This window comes from Neovison vison, chromosome 11 (genome assembly GCF_020171115.1).
Source record: "Neovison vison isolate M4711 chromosome 11, ASM_NN_V1, whole genome shotgun sequence".
Classification (NCBI taxonomy): Eukaryota; Metazoa; Chordata; class Mammalia; order Carnivora; family Mustelidae; genus Neogale; species Neogale vison.
The window spans coordinates 3,870,963-3,883,104 of NC_058101.1; the positions used below are offsets into that span (position 1 = coordinate 3,870,963).

General features: G+C 38.6%; 1 long non-coding RNA gene across 1 annotated transcript in view; it reads right to left on the reverse strand.

Annotated features, from left to right (window-relative positions):
- Positions 1-2,897: 2,897 nt before the first annotated feature.
- LOC122889757 overlaps positions 2,898-12,142 on the reverse strand; it is an 82,181-nt gene continuing 72,936 nt past the window's right edge. The window contains exon 3 of the long non-coding RNA XR_006380962.1: positions 2,898-2,919. This is a non-coding gene — a long non-coding RNA (uncharacterized LOC122889757). The remainder of the gene's footprint in view (positions 2,920-12,142) is intronic.

The following is a 12,142-nucleotide window of genomic DNA, read 5'->3' on the forward strand; positions in this document are numbered from 1 at the left end:
AACCTCCCACCCCCCTGCCACTTCAAACCCCTCAGATTGTTTTTCAGAGTCCATAGTCTCTCGTGGTCCACCTCCCTATCCAATTTATTGGCACAGTAGGATTATAGCTGATTTCATGTTGGTATTTTTATTTTTGCTTTTTTGAGATTCTTACTTTTTGCAAAACAGTTACTGGTTAAAAATAATATAAATGAATTTCCTTGAATTTTAAATTTTTATATTTCACTGACAGTTTGGAAATGTAAATAATTATATCCATAAGTCTATACGTACCCACACATATTTATTCATTTTTTCCCAAATGCCAGTATATTGATTTACATTATGCTTCCATAAAGAGGCATCCTTTCAGTGACAAATGAATAATCCCTAATTTCTCATAGAAAAACCATGTATTTCTTCCAATATTCATTTAAAATCCAGTTGTAAGCCCTATTTAAGAAACAGTTTCAGAACATCTTTTCATGCCTCTTCTTTGTAAAGTCTTCAAATGCTGCTGACCTTGCATAATAATTTTTCCCTTACAACATATTAATTATTGTTCTGGCACCTCTGGCCCACTCATGAAATCAATGAAGTGTGAAATGCCTCTGTGCAGAGTAATATTTCATATTTGGTACTTTATGTATTAATTACTTTTCTGTTTTTGCTAATCTAGTCAGAAAAAAAAATAACCTACCTCATTTTGTAATGAACTGTCAATGAGAAAGACAGGAAAACAGCCAACAAGTCACATTTGCTGACCTATTAAAAGCTGCTAAGAGAAGAGAGACTTCTACACTAGTACATTTTTTTATTGTCATACCGTCTTCTTATGTAAGTCTGCTGCTTCATCAGAGATGGTCCTTGTAGCCGCGACTGGTTTTCTGATGCTTAAAAAACAGATGTGAAGCCTAAGAAGCGAGTTTGGAGCCTGAAATCAAAAATAAAGTCCAAAATACAAAATCCAATTCAGAGTCAACAGGAGGTACCACAGAGTGCACTGGCAAATCCAACAATTTGCCAAACTGTAATCTGCAAAGAGAAAATATATGGGAAGATGCTGGTAAATTAAAATTCTATTTAGTTTCCACTTCAGCTGCTCAACGGTTAAAATATAAATCAGTGTGACCGTCTGAAAGCAGGTTTAATCCTGAATTCCAGGAGCATATGCACATTCTCTCCCCTCCCCCTCCCTTTCTCTCCCTCTTTTTCTCTCTCCCCTAATGCCAGTCATTCAGCTTGAACAGGAAAATTCAGGTGTGACATTTCTTGATTCAAGAGCTGTATTAAGCAGTTATAAAGCTGCTGTAATTTACAGCAGAGAATAAAGCTAACCTAAGAGACCTCAGCCCCAATTTGCTAAAACTTATTACACCTCATTGGCCACTGAATAGCCAAAAGAAGTAAAAAGAAAAAAAAAATCTGAATAAGAAACTTTACTAGCATTAGCCTAATGAGAAATGATTGGCTTAAAATTGCTCTGGCTACATGGATAGGTTCAGTTGAACACTATTTACGATGTTATGATTTCCTATTTCCTGTGTTATATAAAAGCCAAAGCAGTTACTGAAACAATACTAATGAGTCGATACATGTTTTCAGATGTGTGTTTGACTCCTGAGTCTAGTTAAACGCCTCAGTATGATGTATGTAGTTCTCTACTGAATATCCCAGCTGTTGAATTAATATTTTAAGGAAATTATCTTAAGCTACGCTGACTTTGATACTATAGATATACCCACTATGTTGATTTTATTCACACATCCCTTTATATAAAGTACAGTGAACGTGCTGGATAAATGAACGTGTGATCATTAGTAACTAGCCTCTTGTTAATGATGCCCCAAAGCTCTGTGAAGGAAGGTGCACGACCTGGGTTTTGCACCACACTATTTCAATCCATGTTTTTAATAAGGATCTTCTGCTGCAAAATCTATTTTGCCAAAATGACTTGGGTAGTGCTAAAGGCATAGGATAAACTCATGGTCAAAACGTTATGAGGTAAAAGAAAAGTAACAAGTGACTGGTTTGCTCTAAATTAACATTCTTGGTCCAAAGTAATTCTAACATTCTCAGAAATTAACCCATAATAGTAAGTTTGGTTAGGTGATTTATTTCCCAAAATTTTCTAAAAGTTGCTTTATGAGTTAACAGGTATGTAACATATAGTCTTTGTAGTACTAAAACCTACACAGACATTGATATTTTGACTATGGAAGACAAAATTCTGAGGAGTGATTCAGATAATTCATAACATTTTTATACATGCACTAATCCGTTGCAATATTACATGACTTTTGGGATTCTCAGATCCGATAATTTTCTGAAATATAGATCAGGTACCCAAAACCATATCCATGGCTAAAGAGGAAGGAAATACTTAATGATATTAAATATAGACAAGTGTATAGTGTATGTGTACATTAGAACATCTATAAAAACTTTCCTTAAGAAACTTATAAAACAAAGCAAATCTCCTACCTTAACACCAACCCACCCTAATCACTCAAGGGGTTGATGTGTGTTTGCTCTCTACTTTAGGCCGCTTGCCTGTTTCATAACTCATATATTGGTAGAGCTAATTCAGTTATTGCGGGGGGGGTGGAAATCACGTATATACATTAGGATGATTTTAAATAAGTTGGAAAGCAAATCATTTCTTGCTTTTTTTTTTTTTTGGTTTGTAGAGTAAAATTGAGTTGATCTGAGAATCATTAAATAAAATGAGCAACATATGTTCTGCTTAGAACACAGACAGTACAATTTCAGAGTAAAATCAGAAGACTGTTGAATAGAAGGAGGTCAAAGGTTAATGTTGGAAAGCAGAAATTACTTCTCATAAATTGTTGGCTTATAAAAATAAAAGGCTTACCCTTTTCTTTGGTTCAAGGTGTAATTGTCCATCCCTGCTACTACCCTTGGCAGTTAGATAATACACTGTTAGAAGAAAAAAAAAGGAATATTTGAATGTCTAAGGATGTATAGAGTATCGTTCTACCAAAGCTTCCAACACTGAAGTGTTTGTATTATTAACACCCTCTAAAATTTACTAGAGTGACTAATTTGCCATAGTCACTAGACAGAAATCATGTAGCATGATTTACACTACTACAAAATCTTTACTAACTTGGGCACCATAAATTTGATCATTTAATAATTTAGTGCTGAATCTCTTCTTTTAATGAAAGGAGAATGATCATGATTATTATTAATGCTATTTTTAGTTAGTTTTAAATTATGCCATTATGATAAAACATTCTACTTAATTTAATATTTCAACTCAAAATTAATTTCCAAAGTCTTTAATTCTACTCAGTCTGCATAATTACAAGGTATTGTAATACTCTTGCAACTGAATCTCTAAAGTGCATTTAACAATAGAGGATGTTAAGTGGATATCTTATTTAGGTATTACAGCTTAGAGTTGGTCTTGGTTTTTGAGAATTCCAACAGAGAGCATTCTTATTAAGAAATTAAAAATCTGGGGCGCCTGGGTGGCTCAGTGGGTTAAAGCCTCTGCCTTCGGCTCGGGTCATGATCTCAGGGTCGTGGGATCGAGCCCCACATCGGGCTCTCTGCTCAGCGGGGAGCCTGCTTCCTCCTCTCTCTCTCTCCTGCCTCTCTGCCTACTTGTGATCTCTCTCTGTCAAATAAATAAATAAAATCTTAAAAAAAAAGAAATTAAAAATCTCTTTCATTCTTGAAAAAAGATAAACAATAGATACAGCCATTTATATCACATTCTGATATAAGCATTGCATGATTTTAAATGCTGTGTTATTACAAGTTTCCTACGATTTTTTTTTAAAGAAAAGTGTGCTTTTAAAAAATAACAGTTAACATATCTCAGAATGTTCTCTTGTGCCGTCATCTTCCAATTTATGGCATCTAATGAATGGAAAAGTGAATTTTGACATTTTGTGAAAAGCAGTAGTTACTTCACATGCTGACAGGTGTTACTGTAATAGCAACTTGCAACTTAAGACCACCATCTACTGGCTCTGCCCAATGCTGCAAAAGCTTGGTGTAATCTCCCACTGATTTTAGATGCACTCTACCCAAAAATCTACAAACTCCCTTTTAAAGAATTTACTGAACTGGTAACTTACCTCCTAACTGATACTACAATATTCAGTTTGCACATTCTTAAAGGCGCTCACCATTCTTCAAGAAAAAACGATAACTAGAATCTTTTGTTAGATGTTGCTACCTATGGTGATTAACTGCAGATTTTGTTTTCACATAATAAACCCGATACTCTTGAATCAGACTTGATTGATAGGCAGGGATATCAAATTTACGCCCTGCCACAGAAGACACTCTATGACAGTCAGGATTCTATTTAGGCATTAAATAGGACACTTTGTTAATGAGGCTTCTTTACACTAATTCATGTTGCCTTTCCTTCCTCAGGACCCGTGGTGGGATACTACTGTCAGAAAGGGGACATAAAACTGTCATGTAGGGTCACAGCCTTCTCTGGAGCCTTTTAAGTTGTTCTGATAGTCATTTCTAGAACTACATAAAAGTTGAGTTACCTTTCCTAAGAAGTTCTACCTTAGCTCTGCTTCCTTTCAACTGAAGCCTTTTTGTTTTAAATTTAGAGATAAAGCATTAGTTTATGAAAGCTTCATTTCTTTCATGTACTATTCCCCCTCTCCTGGAAGAATGTAGTTCCTCACTTTCCAAGTTCTTCAGATCACTTCATCCATTTATTCATTCATTCAAGAACATTTTTAGGGACTCTGGACTCTGTTAACTATCTATCTATCTATCTATCTATCTATCTATATTTAAAAAGAAAGCCGTAGGCCTAAAATGGTTGTCACTTAGGTTAAGATCTCAAGTCAGTAAGCCAAGACTTAGTACCTAGCCTAACTCAGTTTCAACACCCCAGAAAGGGAGTCTTAACCAATCAGTTAGAGAATTTTCCGGTCAATACAATAAGGTGATCTGTCACGGGCCCTCCTCAACCTGCAAAGGAAGATGAGGTAATCCACCTACTAAAACCCAAGTGAAGGTGATTGCACCTGAAATAATCATTTTTTCTTTTTTTCTGTTTCTAGCTTCCTTGTCCTCTCTTTATAAACCTTTCTCTTCTGCTGCCCTTTGGAGTTCCCATCTGCCTGCTAGATGGGACTCACGAATTGTCTGATGAAGTCAATTAGATATTCAGATTTACTCTGTTGATTTTTTTTTAGCAATAGGTGAGTAATTACTCCAAAGATACAAACCAATCCAAAGGGGCACCTGCACCCCAATGTTCATAGCAGTGATGTCCACAATAGCCAAACTGTGGAAGGAGCCGAGATGTTCATCAATGGATGACTGGATAAAGAAGATGTGGTATGTATATAAAATAGAATATTACTCAGCCATCAGGAAGGATGAGTACTTACCATTTACATTGGTGTAGATGGAATTGGAGGGTATTATGCTGAGCAAAATAAGTCAATCAGAGAAAGAAAACTATCATATGATTTCACTCATTTGGAATATAAGAAACAGGTCAGAGGACCATAGGGGAAGGGAGGGAAAACAGAATGGGAAGTCGTCAGAGAGGGAGAAAAACCACGAGAGACTCTTAGCTCTAGGGAAAACACTGGGGGTTGCTGGAGTAGAGATCGGTGGGATGGGGTAATTGGGTAAATGGGCATTAAGGGGGGCAAGTGATATGATAAGCATTTGGTGTTATACAAAATTGATAAATTATTGAACACTATATCTAAAACTAGTGATGTACTATAAGTTGGCTTATTAGATTTAAATTTAAAAATAGGTAAGTAAAACATACAATTCCAATTAACATAACTGATATATATATAGAAATATATATATATTTACAGACATATATAAAATAAATATATATATTTCTACATATTTCTATATATATTTCTCTCTCTCTCTCTCTCTCTCTCTCTCTCTCTCTCTATATATATATATATATATATGCTCCCTGGTTTCCTCAAAGGCATGAAATATATCACTGCAACCAATTTTTAAGGACTAATATTATAAATTCCTTTTAGGAATGTCCAAAGTTATGTTTCCCCCTCCCCCAGTCTCTACTATCAAGCACAAGCAAAGCTAGTGAGGACACTTTCACAGAGACAGGTGAAGTGACTTCTAAGTCCTCTGCTCATTTCTCTGTATACCCTGTGAAGTCTCCTACACCTGTGGTGATTTTCTTTTGGTGTGCATGTGATTTGTTCCAACGTTTTCCAAGTTACCCAGACTTGAAATTTCAGCTTTTCCAATTAAAATGAAATGCAATGAGGTAGTTTCTGCAGTCCTGCCTTCCTGCCTGTTTTCATGGAAGACAGGCTCTTCCTATAAAAAGTCAAGTCTTCACTATACCCAACACATATCAGCTTCTGGAGCCTTACAGAATTTCCTCCTGCAAATAGGATTCTTTTTTTTTTTTTTAGTTTATTTTTTATTTTCAGCATAACAGTATTCATTATTTTTTCACCACACCCAGTGCTCCATGCAATCCGTGCCCTCTATAATACCCACCACCTGGTACCCCAACCTCCCACCCCCGCCCCTTCAAACCCCTCAGATTGTTTTTCAGAGTCCATAGTCTACCATGGTTCACCTCCCCTTCCAATTTCCCCCAACTCCCTTCTCCTCTCCATCTCCCCATGTCCTCCATGTTATTTGTTATGCTCCACAAATAAGTGAAACCATAGGATAATTGACTCTCTCTGCTTGACTTATTTCACTCAGCATAATCTCTTCCAGTCCCGTCCATGTTGCTACAAAAGTTGGGTATTCGTCCTTTCTGATGGAGGCATAATACTCCATAGTGTATGTGGACCACATCTTCCTTATCCATTCATCCGTTGAAGGGCATCTTGGTTCTTTCCACAGTTTGGCAACCATGGCCATTGCTGCTATAAACATTGGGGTACAGATGGCCCTTCTTTTCACAACATCTGTATCTTTGGGGTAAATACACAGTAATGCAATGGCAGGGTCATAGCAAAGTTCTATTTTTAATTTCTTGAGGAATCTCCACACTGTTTTCCAAAGAGGCTGCACCAACTTGCATTCCCACGAACAGTGTTAAGAGAAGGGTTTCCCTTTCTCCATGTCCTCTCCAACACATGTTGTTTCCTGTCTTGCTAATTTGGGCCATTCTAACTGGTGTAAGGTGATATCTCAATGTAGTTTTAATTTGAATCTCCCTGATGGCTAGTGATGATGAACATTTTTTCATGTGTCTGATAGACATTTGTATGTCTACTGGAGAAGTGTCTGTCCATATCTTCTGCCCATTTTTTAATATGATTGTCTGTTTTGTGTGTGTTGAGTTTGAGGAGTTCTTTATAGATCCTGGATATCAACCTTTTGTCTGTACTGTCATTTGCAAATATCTTCTCCCATTCCGTGGATTGCCTCTTTGTTTTCTTGACTGTTTCTTTTGCTGTGCAGAAGCTTTTGATTTTGATGAAGTCCCAAAAGTTCATCTTCGCTTTTGTTTCCTTTGCCTTTGGAGACATATCTTGAAAGAAGTTGCTGTGGCTGATATCGAAGAGGTTACTGCCTATGTTTTCCTCTAGGATTCTGATGGATTCCTGTGTCACACTGAGGTCTTTTATCCATTTTGAGTTTATCTTTGTGTACGATATAAGAGAATGGTTGAGTTTCATTCTTCTACATATAGCTGTCCAGTTTACCCAGCACCATTTAGTGAAGAGACTGTCTTTTTTCCACTGTATATTTTATCCTGTTTGTCGAAGATTATTTGACCATAGAGTTGAGGGTCCATATCTGGGCTCTCTACTCTGTTCCACTGGTCTATGTGTCTATTTTTATGCCAGTACCATGCTGTCTTGGTGATCACAGCTTTGTAGTAAATAGGATTCTTTTTATACTGTGTTATCAATTATCCCCTCTCCACAGATCATTTTTATTGACAAAGAACTTTAAGTTTTGTGCATTAAAAAAATTTCCGTAACAATCTGCTGTCTACTACCTCATTAGATTACCCCTTTCACAGCAAAATCTCTTGGAAAAGTTGTCTGTAGTCTCTGCCTCTATCGCATCACTCCTATTTTCTCCTTATCCCTTCCAACAGGCTTTCTGACCCTCCATGCACTGAAATTGCACACTCACACCAGCAATGAGTTGCTCGTTTCCACATCCCACCGTAACATTTCTGTTCTCATCTTGATAGACCTAGCAGCATTGGCCCATTCTGTCCTGGCTTAAAGACACTTCGCTGCTGGCTTTTCCTCTGTCCTTATTAGTCATTCCTTTGCTGGCTCCGTAGTATGGAACTGGGGCTTTTTCTCTTATTTATCTACACCTTCTCGCTAGGTAATGTCATCCCTCCCCATGGCTTTGAAGAAAATCCATATTTCTAGTGATTCTGAGTTTTACTTCTCTAGCCTTGAAATTTACCCCAAATTGGCTTTTTAAAAATTATTATTTATTTGACAGAGACACAATGAGAGAAGGAGAAGGAGGGAGGAGGAGGAGTGAGACGGAGAGGGAGGCAATGGATAAAGGCTTAATCCTGGGACCTTGGGATCATGATCTGAGCTGAAGGCAGATGCTTAATGAGGGAGCCATCCAGGCACTCCCAAAATTGGCTTTTAGATCCAGTTGGCCTCTTAATATTTCCACTTGAATTTCTAAAATGCATCTCATTACCATACTCCAAACAAAATTTCCAAGACCTAAAAAACCTGCCTTCTCCCTTTTTTTGTCAACATGTCAATACAAAGCAGCACAATCCACCTGGTCGCTCGAGTAAATATTTAGAAATCCTTTCCTTTCTTCTCCTCCATGTCTCATCCATCAGTAAATCTCGTCAGCTCTGCTTCACACTATCTCCCCAATTCCTGAGGCCCACCTCTATCCCTAACAAGTGGACTGCTGCTACTGTCTCCTAACATGGTGCTTGGTTCTACTTTTGTTCTGCTGCTATTCCTTTCTCACACATTAGCCAGTGACCTTCTCTGAAACAGAATTTGTAGAAGGTAATTGCTGTATTTAAACCTTCCAACCTGGGGCATCTAGGTGGTGGTTAAGCATCGAGCTCTCGGTTTCTGCTCAGGTCATGTTCTCAGCCACCTGAAACGAAACCCCAGGTGAAGCCCAAGTTGGGCTCCACGCTAAGCATGGAGTCCACTTGAGGTTCTCTTTCCCTCCTGCTCATGCTCTCTTTCAAATAACTAACTAACTAACAAATAAATAAGTTATTTTAAAAATAATTAATTAATTAACCCCCCCAATCCTGGCATCCAGTCCCTTGTATAAAGCGGGCTCTGTTCACTACAGGGTCTTCACCTCTATACCCTCTACCCACTACACCCCAGACATACTTGCCTTACTTGGGTTCTTCAAGCATGCCCCGATCATTCTTACCTTGGGGTTTTTGTAGTTGCTGGTCTCTCAGTTGGGACACTTGCCTGAAGATCTTTAGATGGTTGGTTCCTTTCCATCATTCAGGTCTCAATGTACTCTTCAATTTCTCAAAGAGAGCTTTCAGTCTGTATAAGCAGGCCATAATCCTTCTCTGTCTTTTTATTTTTCATTCTCACCACAGCATTTATTGCTACTTGAGGTCCTTTTTAATTTAATTGTTTTGTGGTCCGTTTTCTCTCAGATAATTTGTACTCTATGATAGCAAAGAACTTGCCTGCCTCGCTCACCATGGCATCCTTAGCAGATAAAACAGTGCATGACATCTGGTAGATGCTCAATAAACATTTATGGAATGAATGGATAAATTACTAATTAATTTTGGCCCTTGATTTCCCCCAAATATCAGCCCATATCCTGTGAGGCCAAGTCCTGACAACTCTTTATTCCAACAGCCACCACTCTACCCCAGACCCTTATAACTCGGATTCTTTACTGCTTCCTTGAAAACTGTCTTCTCCCCATCTGCATAGCCATACCATGGAGGCAGAGCAATGTGTAGTTGAAGCACAGACTCTTCCATCAGACTGCCCAGGTTTCAATCCCGTCAGACTTCCCAGGTTTCAATCCCGACTCTACAATTTACTGGATATTTGACCTTAGGGATATTACTTGGCCAGTCTATGACTCTGTTTCCTCATCTGTAAAATGGGTATCCATGTCATAGACCGTTGTGAGGAACTGGTTAATTTTCATGGTAATCCATGGGTAGCATTTGGGCCAGAGCCTAGAAAGGACTGATGAGGGTTAGTTTCTTCCCTGTCTATCCAATTAATCTTTCTAAAACACTGCTTTTCCTACATCAGTCCCTTACCCATCTACCTTGCAACTCTGAGTAAAAATCTTTCAAGCCCTCTCGATTCTGAAATAATAAAAAATTTGGTCATTAAGGGCCTTCCTCGTTCTAGTACCTATACCTTTCTTTATATTAGTTAACTTCCTGCTTTTCATCATATTAACACTTCTACTCAGTCCAGGCCATATGCACCTGTTTTACTTCAGCTAATATTTACTAAGCACATGGACCGGACCCACATTGTTGCTAGGTGTATGCATAAATGAAGGATACCACCTTTTCCCTCAACTTCTTCAGTCTCCTAAAGCCACTTGTCAGTTAGCATTCTCCAAATACGAGAAACAGAAATGGAGCTTGGAAAGCTTCACTAGAGAAAGTAAATTTTTATTGAAAGAATATGGAACATCTTACAGAATCCAAGGAAATGTTGGAAAAGGGGGGGCAGACTCAGAAAGGATAAGAATCAAGGTAGGTCTTAAGTTACAGGAACTAAAGGATACTGTCTTCTGGGCCCTAACCAGGAGAATCAGTGGCAATAATTTCAGCCTGTGCCATTCTTCTCAAGAGTCACATCCTGTGGAAATAAAATAAGTAAGCTTCCCTGGGCTGCATGCCCGTCCCTTGGCCAGGGGAGAGCATATATTTAGAGAAGGAAGGGTAACTCCCCAAGCAAAATTGGAGTGTTCTTCAAAGAAAAGACAAGCCTGCAGGCTGGAAAAGCCAAGGCTATTAATAACCATTATAAAAGTAATAGTTTATTTGTATAATTCTTTGTAATTAAACAATTTTTCTATCCCATCATCTCATTTGTCCTCACATTCGCATTGTAAAATGAAGAGTATGAGCTCAATGCTCAGAAGTGTTAAGAGGTGTGTACGCTGTCCGGAGGCTCGGAGGTAGGACAGTTGGAACTCGAAACTACGTGCAGCCCCAAGTCCAAGATTGTTTCATCTTCACCTTAGTTGTCCATTCCTTCCTCCCAACTTTCTGTCCCTGTCATTTCACTTGCTAAGTCCTTGTCCCTTTTAGGCACAGACCAAGCCTGACTGCCTCCCCGGAGCCTTTACAAGCTGCCCCAGCATCTAACCGTCACTGCTTCCCCAGGACTCCTACAGACGTCATTTATACCTGACATTTGGCACTTAGCATTGTCTTCTTGCACTGTAATTTGTCTATTTTGATATAATGTTCTAAACCCTCAAGAAAATTACTCAGTTTTTGCCTCTTCATACTTTTGAACGTCTCTCAGTGTATTCTCAGCTGAAGAAAGCCCGGGGATGTTTGCTGGTACTGGTGGTCTGCCGGGACATGGACGTACCTCCTGGCACGTGTCCCTTATGTCTGTTCTCTTCTTCAGCTGCACCCAACCAACAGCGCGAGGGGTGCCGTTGAGGTTGGAAGGCCAGGGGTATTTCTGAGGACTGGAGAAATCCTGCATTCTCTCCTCTGAGACCTCGCTGTCCTGCTCACCCCTCGGGAGTGATTCTGAGATGATCAGACACAAGACAGGTTCACAGTACATTTTCATGTTTATTTAGTCACTTGATAATGTCACTTATCCAAAATTTATCCATTCGTCCATTCTCAGACATACAGAGAGGTACAGGAGCTCTGGCCACAACTGGCCAGAGCCAAGTTTAGGCGTCATAGCAAAGTGATGACCCAGAAGTGAGGTCATTGAGATCACCTTCTAAACAACTACATAATTAACTTAGTTACCATGTTGTTTTCTATTGTCTGAAACTCGCATTAAAATATATGCTCCTCAAGATCAGAATCTTTTACTCTTTGTTCTCTGATGTGCCCCACTTCCTACAACAGTGTCTGGTGGATAACAAGTACTTGATACAGATTTGTTGAAAGAATGAACACATAAGAAATAAGGCTCAATAGGCTCAAAAACTTCCAGAAAAGTCTACAGCAGCAAGT